Genomic DNA, 11,280 nt, shown 5'->3' with positions numbered 1-11,280 from the left:
TCCCATCAGGCTTACCTTCTAGCTTCAGCATCTACTGATAGGTTTTACTCGATCTACAGGACTGTGATGTGATTTTTCTCACTGCTTTTCGTGTTAGTTGGCGTCTAAAGTAAGGAAATGCTTTCTTTCCTTCGTTCCTATTTCCATATGGGATCTCAACAGTATGGTATTCATGGACTTTTTAAAATTATTCATTTGGAGCCGGGCGTGGTGGCGCACGCCTTTAATCCCAGCACTCGGGAGGCAGAGGTAGGAGGATCGCTGAGAGTTCGAGCCCACCCTGAGACTACAGAGTGAATTTCAGGTCAGCCTGAGCCAGAGTGAGACCCTACCTTGAAAAACCAAAAAAAAAAAAAAAAAAATTATTCATTTGGGCTGGGGAGATGGCATAGTGGTTAAAGACACTTACTTTGCAAAGCCTGGTAGCCTAGGTTCAATTCCCCAGTACCAATGTAAAGCCAGATGCACCAAGTGTCACATGCATCTGGAATTTGTTTGCACTGGCAAGAGGCTCTGCTGAGCTCGCTTTCACTTTCTCTCTCCCCTTACAAATAAATAAATAAAATATTTTAAAATATATTTATTTTTTAGTGAGGGAAAGTTGTCACACCAGGACCACAGCCACTGCAGTTGAATTCTAGACGCTTGCGCCACCTAGTGGGCACATGCGATCTTGTGCTTGCCTCAGCCTTGTGCTTCTGGCTTATGTGGGATCTGGAGAGAGATTGAACATGGGTCCTTAGGCTTCACAGGCAAGAGCCTTAACAGCTAAGCCATCTCTCTATCCCCATATTCATGGATTTTTATTAATTATAGTCCATTTTATTTTGATGGATTATCCAAGATTTCGCTTGTGTGTGTGGAGGGTCTCAAAATTGGATTTTCTTGGAGGGTGGAGTATACCTCTTGGTTGTTTGCATGTGTGTGCATGTGGTTTAGGCATAGCATGGTCTCACCTCTGCAAACAAGCTAAGGCACTTATGCCACCTTTTGCATCTGCTTTACATGGGTGGCTGGGGAACTGAGCCCAGGCTTTGCCAATAAGAGCCTGTAACACAGGGCTATCTCCCCAGGCCCCTGAGGCAAGGTCTTAACCTGCAACCCCAGCTGGGTTCAGACCTATAGTGATCCTTCTGCCTCACCTAACACTGTACTCTTTACTTGCATTACAGAATGAAAATATGTTTCTGGCCCATCTCATTTTCAATATCCTAGGTTAAAAAAAAAAGGAAGCAAAATTCTGCTTTTAAAAAAAAGTGTGTGTTGCCTATTATACACCCAAACTCCACCCTATATTTTTCTGTAATTTTCAGTACATTTGTTATTCTTATTTCTACAGAAAGTGATTACTGGAACGTGAAAAAGGCAAGAACTGAATCTCTTCAGGAACAAATAGCCCACATTTAGCATATACATGACACCAAAATCATAGCTGAATGGTTGGAAGGAAACCATTTCCCAGAACTTCCTTCAACAAATTCATTCTCCACCTTGACAACACTGAATAAGAGACATTTCCTAAAGGCAAAGATGGATCAGAAAAATTTACTAATTATCTGGCTCTAAGTTCTAAGAGTAGAAAATATATATGTGGAAAATGCTCTGAAGAGCTGGAGACATAGCTTAGTGGTTAATATGCTTGCCTGTAAAGTGCCTTTAAGGCTGAGCCAGCTGTCCAATCCGACCAACATTTTAATTTATTTGAGAGGGAGAGAGAAAAGGAGAGAATGGGTGTGCCAGAGCATCCAATCACTGCGAATGAACTCCAGACACATGTGCTGCCTTATGCATCTGGCTTACATGGGTTCTGAGGAATCAAACCTGGGACCTTAGGCTGCACAAGTAAGTGCCTTAACCACTAAGCAATCTCTCCAGCCATAAATAATTTTTTTTGTTCATTTTTATTTATTTATTTGAGAGTGACAGAGAGAGAAATAGGCAGAGCAAGAGAGAGAGAATGGGTGCACCAGGGCTTCCAGCCGCTGCAAACGAACTCCAGACACGTGTGCCCCCTTGTGCATCTGGCTAATGTGGGACCTGGGGAACTGAGCCTCGAACTGGGGTCTTTAGGCTTCACAGGCAAGCGCTTAACCGCTAAGCTATCTCTCCAGCCCCCATAAAATTTTTTTTTTAAATTATTTAGAGAGAAAAGAGAATTTCTAATTTGGTTTGCTCCATCCAGATTAAACTAACCAGTTTTTTCTTTACTATATGGCTTTTTTTTAAACTGCACAGTTAAAAAAAAAACTACTTATTTGAGAGAGAGAGATACAGAAATAGGCAGTAGAGAGAAAGAGAGAATGGGTGCTCCAGGGCCTCCAGCCACTGCAAATGAACTCGAGATGCATGTGCCCCTTATGCATCTGGCTTACGTGGGTCCTGGGGAGTCAAACCTGGGTCCTTTGGCTTTGCAGGCAAGAGCCTTAACCACTAAACCATCTCTCCAGCCCAACTGTACAGTTTTTAAAACAATTTATATATTGGATTCTACATGCTTTTACATCTATGTAAAATATTTATATATATTCTTTACAATTTGTATGTATATTAAATGACTGTATCATAAAAAAGTATGTTCCTGTGAGTGGGTATACTTGCATGTGGAGGCCACAGAACAACCTGGGGTGTTGTTCCTCAGAATCACTGTTCACCTAATTTTTAAAATTATATATATGTATATATGTGGAGAGAGAGAGAATTGGCACACCAGGGCCTCAGCCATTGCAATCAAACTCCAGTCACTTGTGCCACCTAGTGGGCATGTGCAACCTTGCTTCACCTTTGTGCATCTGGCTTTCGTAGAATCTGGAGAGTTGAACATGGGTTCTTAGGCTTTGCAGGCAAGTGATTAACTGCTAAGCCATCTCTCTCTCCAGCCCTATTTTTTTTTTTTTTTTTATTGAAACAGTGCTATTCATTGTCCTGGAGCTCACCAGTATGAAAGAATGGTTGGCCAGCAAGCCCCAAGGACCTGCCGGTCTAGGCCTCCCCACTGTTAGAATTGCTCCTCATTCTTTGAAGGCAAGCATTTAACTTAGTATCTTCCCAGCCACAAGATAGTGTGCTTAAATGAGGCTGGAGAAATGGGAAAAGACATATGTTCTCATTCTAGATGAAGAATTTTACAACTAAGTAAACTATCATAGTTGAAATATCAGAATTTCTTTTAAAAATGTTCCGAACAGGGGCCAGTCATGGTGGCTCATACCTTTAATCCCAGCACTAGGGAAGCAGAGGGAGGATTGCCATGAGTTTGAGGCCACCCTGAGACTACATAGTGAATTCCACGTCAGCCTGAATACAGTAAGATTCTACCTCGAAAAACCAAAAACAAAAAGTTCAGAACAGGGGCTGGAGAAATGGCTTAGTGGGTAAGGCATTTGCCTACAAAACAAAAGGACCACGATTCAATTCCCCAGGACCCACTAAGCCAGATGCATAAGGTGGCACATGAGTCTGGAGTTAGTTTGCAGTGGCTGGAGGCCCTGACACACCCACTCTCTCTCTCTCTCTCTCCCTGTTTACCTCTTCCCCTCTCTCACTCTCTCGAATAAATTTTAAAAAATTTAAAAATGTTCAGAACACATTAATTTTGTAGGGTATAGAAGAAAAATTTTATCTTCTGAAAGAATTTATGTACAAAATGATGGCTTGGAGTATCTTTTTGTTTGTTTGTTTGCTTTCAAGGTAGGGTTTCACTCTAGCCCAGACTGACCTGGAATTCACTATGGAGTCCCAGGGAGGCCTCGAACTCATGGTGATCCTCCTACCTCTGCCTCCCAAGTGTTGAGATTAAAGATGTGTGCCACCACGCCCGGCAGCTTCGAGTATCTTTTAAGATGGGGAAATTGAACCCAGGCTATCAGGCTTTGCAAGCAAGCACCTTTAGCCCCTGAGCCATCTCTCCAGCCCATAAGATGTGCATATAGCTTAGTAGTAAAACATATGGTTCGCACGCACAAGGCTGTTGGTTTCACACTCCTCTGCTGCCCCATTCCACAAAAAGGCTGGTGTAGTGGAACATACATATAATCCTAGTTTTTCAGGAAGCTGAAGCAGAAAGAGCCCTAGAGTTAGAGACCAGCCTGGGTACTCCAAGCCCCTGTCACAAATAAGAGATAATTATATTTTTTGCTTGTATGTGATGTAAGCACATGTATGTGCCCATGTGGTGCCCCATGTTCTCACCTACAATGGAATGTGATTGCCTGCAGTGGATGGAGCAGAAATTTTGGTGTCCTTCTTTATTGTTCTTCCACCTATTTTTTTAAAAAATGATTTATTTGAGAGAGTGAGAGAATGGGTGCACCAGGGACTTGAGTCACTACAAACAAACTCCAGATGCATATGCCACTTTGTGCATCTGGCTTTACATAGGTCCTGGGGAATCAAACCTGGGTTCTTAGGCTTTGCAGGCATAAGTGACTTAACTGCCGAGCCATCTCTCTGGCCCAAACAGAGAGAAAGAGAAAGAGTGTGTGTTTTGGTTTTTCAAGGTAGGATCTTGCTATATTCTAGGCTGACTGGGAACTCACTATGTAGCCTATGTGACTTCACATTCACAGCAGTCCCCCTACCTCTACCTCCCAAATGCTGGAATTAAAGAAATGCACCACCACACCTGGCTTCCATCTTTTGTTTTGAAAATAGTACTAATAAGAATGTCATGGGATATAGAGAAGACATATGGAGTCCATCCTGAGCTGCAGGGAATGGAACTCTTAAAATTTCAGCAGGCATACTCTGTACACACCTGTTCTTTCCATCCTCCACAGTACTATTATTTATAAACCTGGGAAGTAAAGCTTCCTCAGTGGACTCTTATACACATCCATTCTGATTCCAAGGTTGACTGGCAGGACTTGCACTTTCCAAGATAGGATGGATTGACCAAGGGTGAGAAATCCACACTGGGCTGTGCCATCAGATGCTTCTCCGTGCCTGTGACTATGATGGGGAAGGAGATGCCCTTCACAGAAGCAAAGGGGTCGTTTATTATCTCAATGTAGCTCAGGCTGGCCTTGAATCCTTGATCCTCCTGAATATTGGGAATACGGGTGTGTGCCACCATGCCTGACTTTGAAAGGAATTTTTTTTGATGCTTGGTTTCAGTGCTGAGAATCAAATCCAGAACGAGGCTCATGCCAGGCAAGCACCCTACCAATGAATTACATTCCCAGCCCTAAAGGGAGTTCATGAGCTCTGGAAAAAAATTAGATATTCATTTCACTGTGAAATTTCCCATGCCTTTAAGATTACAAATCTTACAAATAAGTTAAAAAGGAGATATAAAGGGAAGAGAAAGGAAGGGAGGGGTGTACTTAATAGGTTGGTATTATATATATATATAAGTAGAATGATTGAGATGGGGAGGTAATATGATGGAGAATGGAATTTCAAAGGGAAACGTGCGGGGGGGGGCAGGGGGAGGGTATTACCATGGGATAATTTTTATAATCATGGAAAATGTTAATAAAAATTGTGAAAAGATAAAAAATAAATAAATTTTTAAAAGATTACAAATGGAGACAACAAACCAGAGTTATTAGAAATACTGAGTTTAAGCTGGGCATGGCGGACACCTTTAATCCCAGCACTGGTGAGACAGAGGTAAGAGGTAGGAGGATTGCTGTGAGTTCAAGGCCACCCTGAGACTACATAGGGAAATTCCAAGTCAGCCTGAGCTAAAGTGAGACCCTGCCTTGAAAAACCAAAAACCAAACACCAAAAGACAAAACAAACAAGCAAAAAGAAATACTGATTGTAGAGGTTGGAGATGTACAGTCTTTCTGTCATACACAAAACCCTGGGTTTGATCATCAGCACTGTATGAACTGACACACTGGCACACGCCTAAAATCCTGGCACTCAGGAGACAGCAAGAATAATACCAGAAGTTCAAGGTTTCCAGTACATAGAGTTAGAGCCCACCCTGGACTACATACCAAGTTGAAGGCCAGCCTGGGCTACATGAGATCTTATCTCTAAAAAATTATTTAAGGCAAGTAGCTAAAGATATCATTTATGCTTGTCATGACACTCCACTTTCTTCAGCCATATTTGAAACTGCTGGGCCACTGAGAAAGCAAGTGAGGATTGAGCTAGAAGCCTTCTCCCTGTTATCATAGTGCTGAAAAGTGCTATGCAGGCTGCTGGGACAAAAGTCATCAACAGTCTTACCTATGAGATACATGACCAGCCAGCCAAGCTAGGTGGACCCACTGGTGCAGTAGTGGCATGACTGTTATGGAATAACCAACTATTCTGATTTGCATTTATGATCTCACAGCAACTGTTGTTACCTGAACAACATTGGGCTCATCAACATCAACATGCCAAAAAGACATTCAGGTAGAAGAGGGACTAGTTGGAAAGAACAAGGTGTTTGCTTAGAAGAAGAGGGAGGATGAGAAAGGGAAAGCATTATGATTAAAGGAGATACGAAAGTACACTTATCTCCTCCCTTTTTGTATTCCTCCCTTACTTCCTCTTTTTCGTTTTTTGAGAGTTACACTCTAGCTGGGCTGCTGCCTCAGCTTCTCATGTGTTGAGATTACAGGTGTGAACCTGTATATTTTCTTTCTTGAAGACTAGGAAAATGTTTGCAAGACTTAGTGCAATTAGTAATTTTATTTGAGTATTTCCTTTGTATTATTATTTGTAGTGTATGTGTTGAGAATATGTTGGTAAAATATGCTATGAAGTTAGTAAATTACTTGGGAGAGATGACATGATGATCTGACCTTTTCTTTATATGCAGATAGTAGTTTAATAGTATCTGCTTTATAACAAAACAGCTTAATAAAATACACACCTTTAAGAGGTAATCCTCAGGAACATATACTGAGACAGAGTAAGAATTCATCCACCTGTAGGGGCTCTTCTCTACCCATATGCCAAGCATGCTTACTCAAGTATCCATGGACATCTACTGGGATATGTAGTTTGTAATTCAGTATAAAGTCTTCATTTTTAAAATTTAATTTTTCAAGCCAGGCATGGTGGCAATCACTTAATCCCAGCATTCAGGAAACAGAGGTAGGAGGATCAAGGGCTCAAGGACAGCACGGGGTACATGAGCCTTGGTCTCTATAAGCAAAAAGGTGGAAAACTTAACCATAATAGCTATCAAGCATGTATCGTATTCAGTGAGATGTATTATATATCTTACATTGTACTATGTACTATTTCTCTGGCTGGGCATGGTGTCTATTACATGCCTGTGTGACTCAAGCACTCTGAAACAGAGTCGGGGGGATCAGAAACTCAAGGCCATCCTTGGCTAGAGTTAAGACAAGCCTGGGCTACAGGAGATATTGTCTCAAAAAAATAAATAACAAGCCGGGCGTGGTGGCTCACACCTTTAATCCCAGCACCCGGGGGGGGGGGGGCAGAGGTAGGAGGATCGCTGTGAGTTTGAGGCTACCCTGAGACTACATAATGAATTCCAGATCAGCCTGAGCCAGAATGAGATCCTACCTCAAAAAACCAAAATAAATTAAAAAAATAAATAAATAACAAAAAAATCCACATAGTAGGAGGAAAAGATGATGACATAAAAATAAAAGATAGACTGATTGAGAGGGAGAGGCTATGATAGAGTGGAGTTGAGAGCGGGGAAGGAATTATCATGGTTTATTGTCTAAAATTATGGGAGTTGTCAATAATAAAAACAAAAGAAAAAATCCAAGATGGGTGTAGTAGTGCATGCTACTTTTTAAAAAAGTGTGCCACCATGCTCGGCACTCATGCTACTTTTTAAAAAAGAAAAGAGGCCTTCCAGCCAAGATGGCAACCACCTAGCTGCGCTGCAAATCCCAGGGAAAGAAAGATAGATAGATGCAGATCCTAAGGAGAGAGCCACTCCATTGTACCTCAAAAGGGCCCCGGCTGAAACTAAGGAAAATTGGCGAAACAAGCAAGGGTGTTGTTTTCCTGATGATATACCAGCACAAGGGGGAAGGAGACCAACACAGAGAAAAATCAACTCCTACCAAATCAGAGAGCCAGGGCCTCAGAGGCCCCCAACACCTCATCACTGAAGCAGACCAAAAATGAAGCCAACATGGCTCAGGGAAATTTTGCGGAAGAGGGGCAGAAAGAATGTCAGAGCCACATGTTGGGTCAGGATATGCAGAGACATTTATCGTACCAATAACTATGGGCTAACTCCATAATGCATGACCCATATACCTCAACAAGGAGGGGTCAATGGGGAGGGGGTAGGTCACGGATAAGCCTAATAATGGTACCAAACTGCCTGTATTTGCTGAATAGAAAACTAATAAAAAAAAAAAAAAAGAAAGAAAGAAAAGAGCCAGCTGTGGTGGTGCATGCCTTTAATGCCAGCACTCAGGAGGCAAAGGTAGGAGGATCGCTGTGGGTTCGAGGCCAGCCTATATAGTGAATTCCAGGTCAGCCTGGGCTAAAGTGAGACCCTACCTCAAAACAAACAAACAGAAAGAATCAAAGTCCCAGGCAGATTTATATTTTCCTCCAGAAATCAACAGGGTGTGTAACATTACATAAAATCAGGAGTAATGCAGGAAATACTTTCCAGGCATCAATCCACGATTTCAAAATAAATGATTATGGCTGGGGAGATGGCTCAGTGGATAAAGGGATCAACACTCTGGCTGAAGTACCCAAGTTTGATCCCCAGACCCTACATAAATAGCCAGAATATGGGCTAGAGAGATGGCTCGGCGGTTAAGGTGCTTGCCTGCAAAGCCTAAGGACCAGAGTTCGATTCCCCAGGACCCATATAAAGCCAGATGCTTTGTGGCCAAGATATTCCAAGGTCAGGATGTGATGATGCCCTACTGTCAGCTGCATGTCTTCTCCAGTGTGCTCTGCGCCAAGCCCAAGAGCAGCCGTAACTCCAGCATGGAAGCCTTTGCTGTCTGTCAGGGTTATGACCCTCCTGAGGGCTTTGTGCCATACTTCACCAGGCCCTTACTTGACCACTCCTACGACTCAGACTTCAACCAGTTGAATGGTCTCACCCATGTTATTGTGCCCTTTGTGACTTGTGGGACCTGATTGCCTTTGATTCGGATTGCAGTTACTCATTAAATCTAGAGGATGACTCTCCACCCACACAGCACTCCATCTCACATACCAGGAGGCCTGCAGGTTGTAGAAGGGGGGGGACTGGCCAAGGAGCTTCCACCCCCAGGAATGCTCTATCAGTAGAGTGGACATGGTGACCTAGCCCCTAGCTACTCCTCAATGCCACACCCTGCTATATAGGTTAAGTGATGAAGAACAGAGTTTTATGCCTTGCAGCTTAGGACTCTGGGAAGTCAAGTTGAAGGGGCCCACATTCAGGCTTCTTCCTGTGTCATCATAAAGAGGAAAAGCAGAACATGACAAGCCAGGTGTGGTGATGCCTGAGACAGGAGGAGCATCATGAATTCGAAGTCAGTGGAAACAACATAGGGTCAAAATGGAAATAAACTGAGTGCAATCCCACCTAAGAGAGGGATAAACCAAGCATGCAAGAAAAACTGAACTCAGGCTGGAGAGATGGCTTAGTGGTTTAAGGCATTCGCCTGCAATGCCTAAGGACCCGGGTTTGATTCCCCAATACCCACATAAAGCCAGATGCACAAAGTAGTGTCTTCATTTGGAGTTTGTTTGCAGTGGATAGAGGCCCTGGGGCAACCAATTGCTCTCTCTCCTGCAAATAAATAAAATATTTAAAATTTAAAAAACACACACAGAATCCATGGCAGGCTTTGGTCCTCCCAGCACAGAGGCAGTCAGAAGTCCCCAGAAGTTTGAGCACTGGACAGAACAGCAGAGAGAATCCAGAGCAAGCAACTTTGCCTCAAATGAAGTGGCCAGGTGAAGAATGACCTGGAACTTGTTTTCTGAACTCCACACACAGGCCATGACATGCATGTGCCCCATCACACACATGCACATAATGAAGTTTAAGAAGAAAAAAAACTAATTATAACACAGAGCAGCAGGATATACTAACAATCTAGAAACAGATCCAACTGGGTAATGGTGCATGCCACTAATCCCAGCACTTGGGAGGCTGAGGCAGGAAGATCATGAGTTTGAGGTGAGCCTGGGCTAAAGACCCCATCTCAAAAGCCAAAAAGAAACAAATAGATACAAATAAAAGAACAAGAGCTGGACATGGTGGCGCATGCCTTTAATCCCAGCACTTGGGAGGCAGAGGTAGGATTGCCATGAGTTCAAGGCTACCCTGAGACTACAGAGTAAATTCCAGGTCAACCTGAGCTAAAGTGAAACCCTTCCTCAAAAACAAAACAAAACAAAAAAAAAGATGCAAAGACATATTGGAACTTAGCCTATGATAAGGTCTGCACTTGATACTACAGAGTGAATTCCAGCTCAGCCTGGGCTAGAGTGAGACCCTACCTAGAAAAAAACAAGCAAACAAACAAATAAACAAATAAAACAAAAACAAACCAACCAGACACACAATACGACAAAGATGGATGCTGGGGACATGGCTCATAAGTTAAAGGAGCCTGCTTGTAAAGTCTACAAGCCTGGGTTTGATTCCCCGGCACCCATAAAAAAAAACAGACACATAAAGTGGTGCTTTCCAGTGGCAAGAGGCCCTGGAATGCCCACACTCTCCCTCCCTCTCTCAAGTAAATATTTTTTAAATCCAAGTAGGATAAAGATGGACAAATGAGTATATAGTGTTGGATAAACTTGGTAGCTGTAGTGGTTTGATTCAGGTGTTACCCATAAACTTAGGTGTTCTGAATGCTAGATCCCCAGCTGATGAAGATTTGGGAATTAACACCTCCTGGAGGGAGTATATTGTTGGGGGCAGGCTTATGGGTGTTATAGCCAGTTTCCCATTGCCAGTGTTTGGCACACTCTGTTGCTATGGTCCACCTTATGTTGACCAGGGGGCGATATCCACCCTCTGCTCATGCCATTATTTTCCCCAGCCATCGTGGAGCTTCCCCTCAAGCCTGTAAACCAAAATAAACCTTTTTCCCACAAGCTGCTCTTGGTTGGGTGATTTCTACCAGCAATGCGAACCTGAGTGCAACAGTAAAGTGGTACCAAGGGGTGGGGTTGCTGTTAGAATCCTGTGTGACTTTGGCATTTTGGAGCTGATTTTCAAAAGGAATATGGATGGGTTTGAAACTTTGGCCTAAGAGATGCCTTGCAGTGCTGTAAATACAGCTTAATGGATTATTCTGGTCAGAGTTGAAAGACCTTAATACAGTAAGAACTATGGACTGTGAGATTTGGCTTATGAGGGTGAGAAAGAGCTTT

At 42.9% G+C, this 11,280-nt stretch overlaps 1 pseudogene; it reads left to right on the top strand.

The window, feature by feature from the left end:
- The first annotated feature begins 7,134 nt into the window (after window positions 1-7,134).
- On the top strand, window positions 7,135-9,352 carry LOC101615838 (annotated as a pseudogene).
- Window positions 9,353-11,280: the final 1,928 nt, after the last annotated feature.

The sequence above is a fragment of the Jaculus jaculus genome, chromosome 7, assembly GCF_020740685.1.
Source record: "Jaculus jaculus isolate mJacJac1 chromosome 7, mJacJac1.mat.Y.cur, whole genome shotgun sequence".
Classification (NCBI taxonomy): Eukaryota; Metazoa; Chordata; class Mammalia; order Rodentia; family Dipodidae; genus Jaculus; species Jaculus jaculus.
The sequence above is the reverse complement of the archived record's forward strand: the minus strand, read 5'-3'. Positions and strand labels throughout refer to the sequence as shown.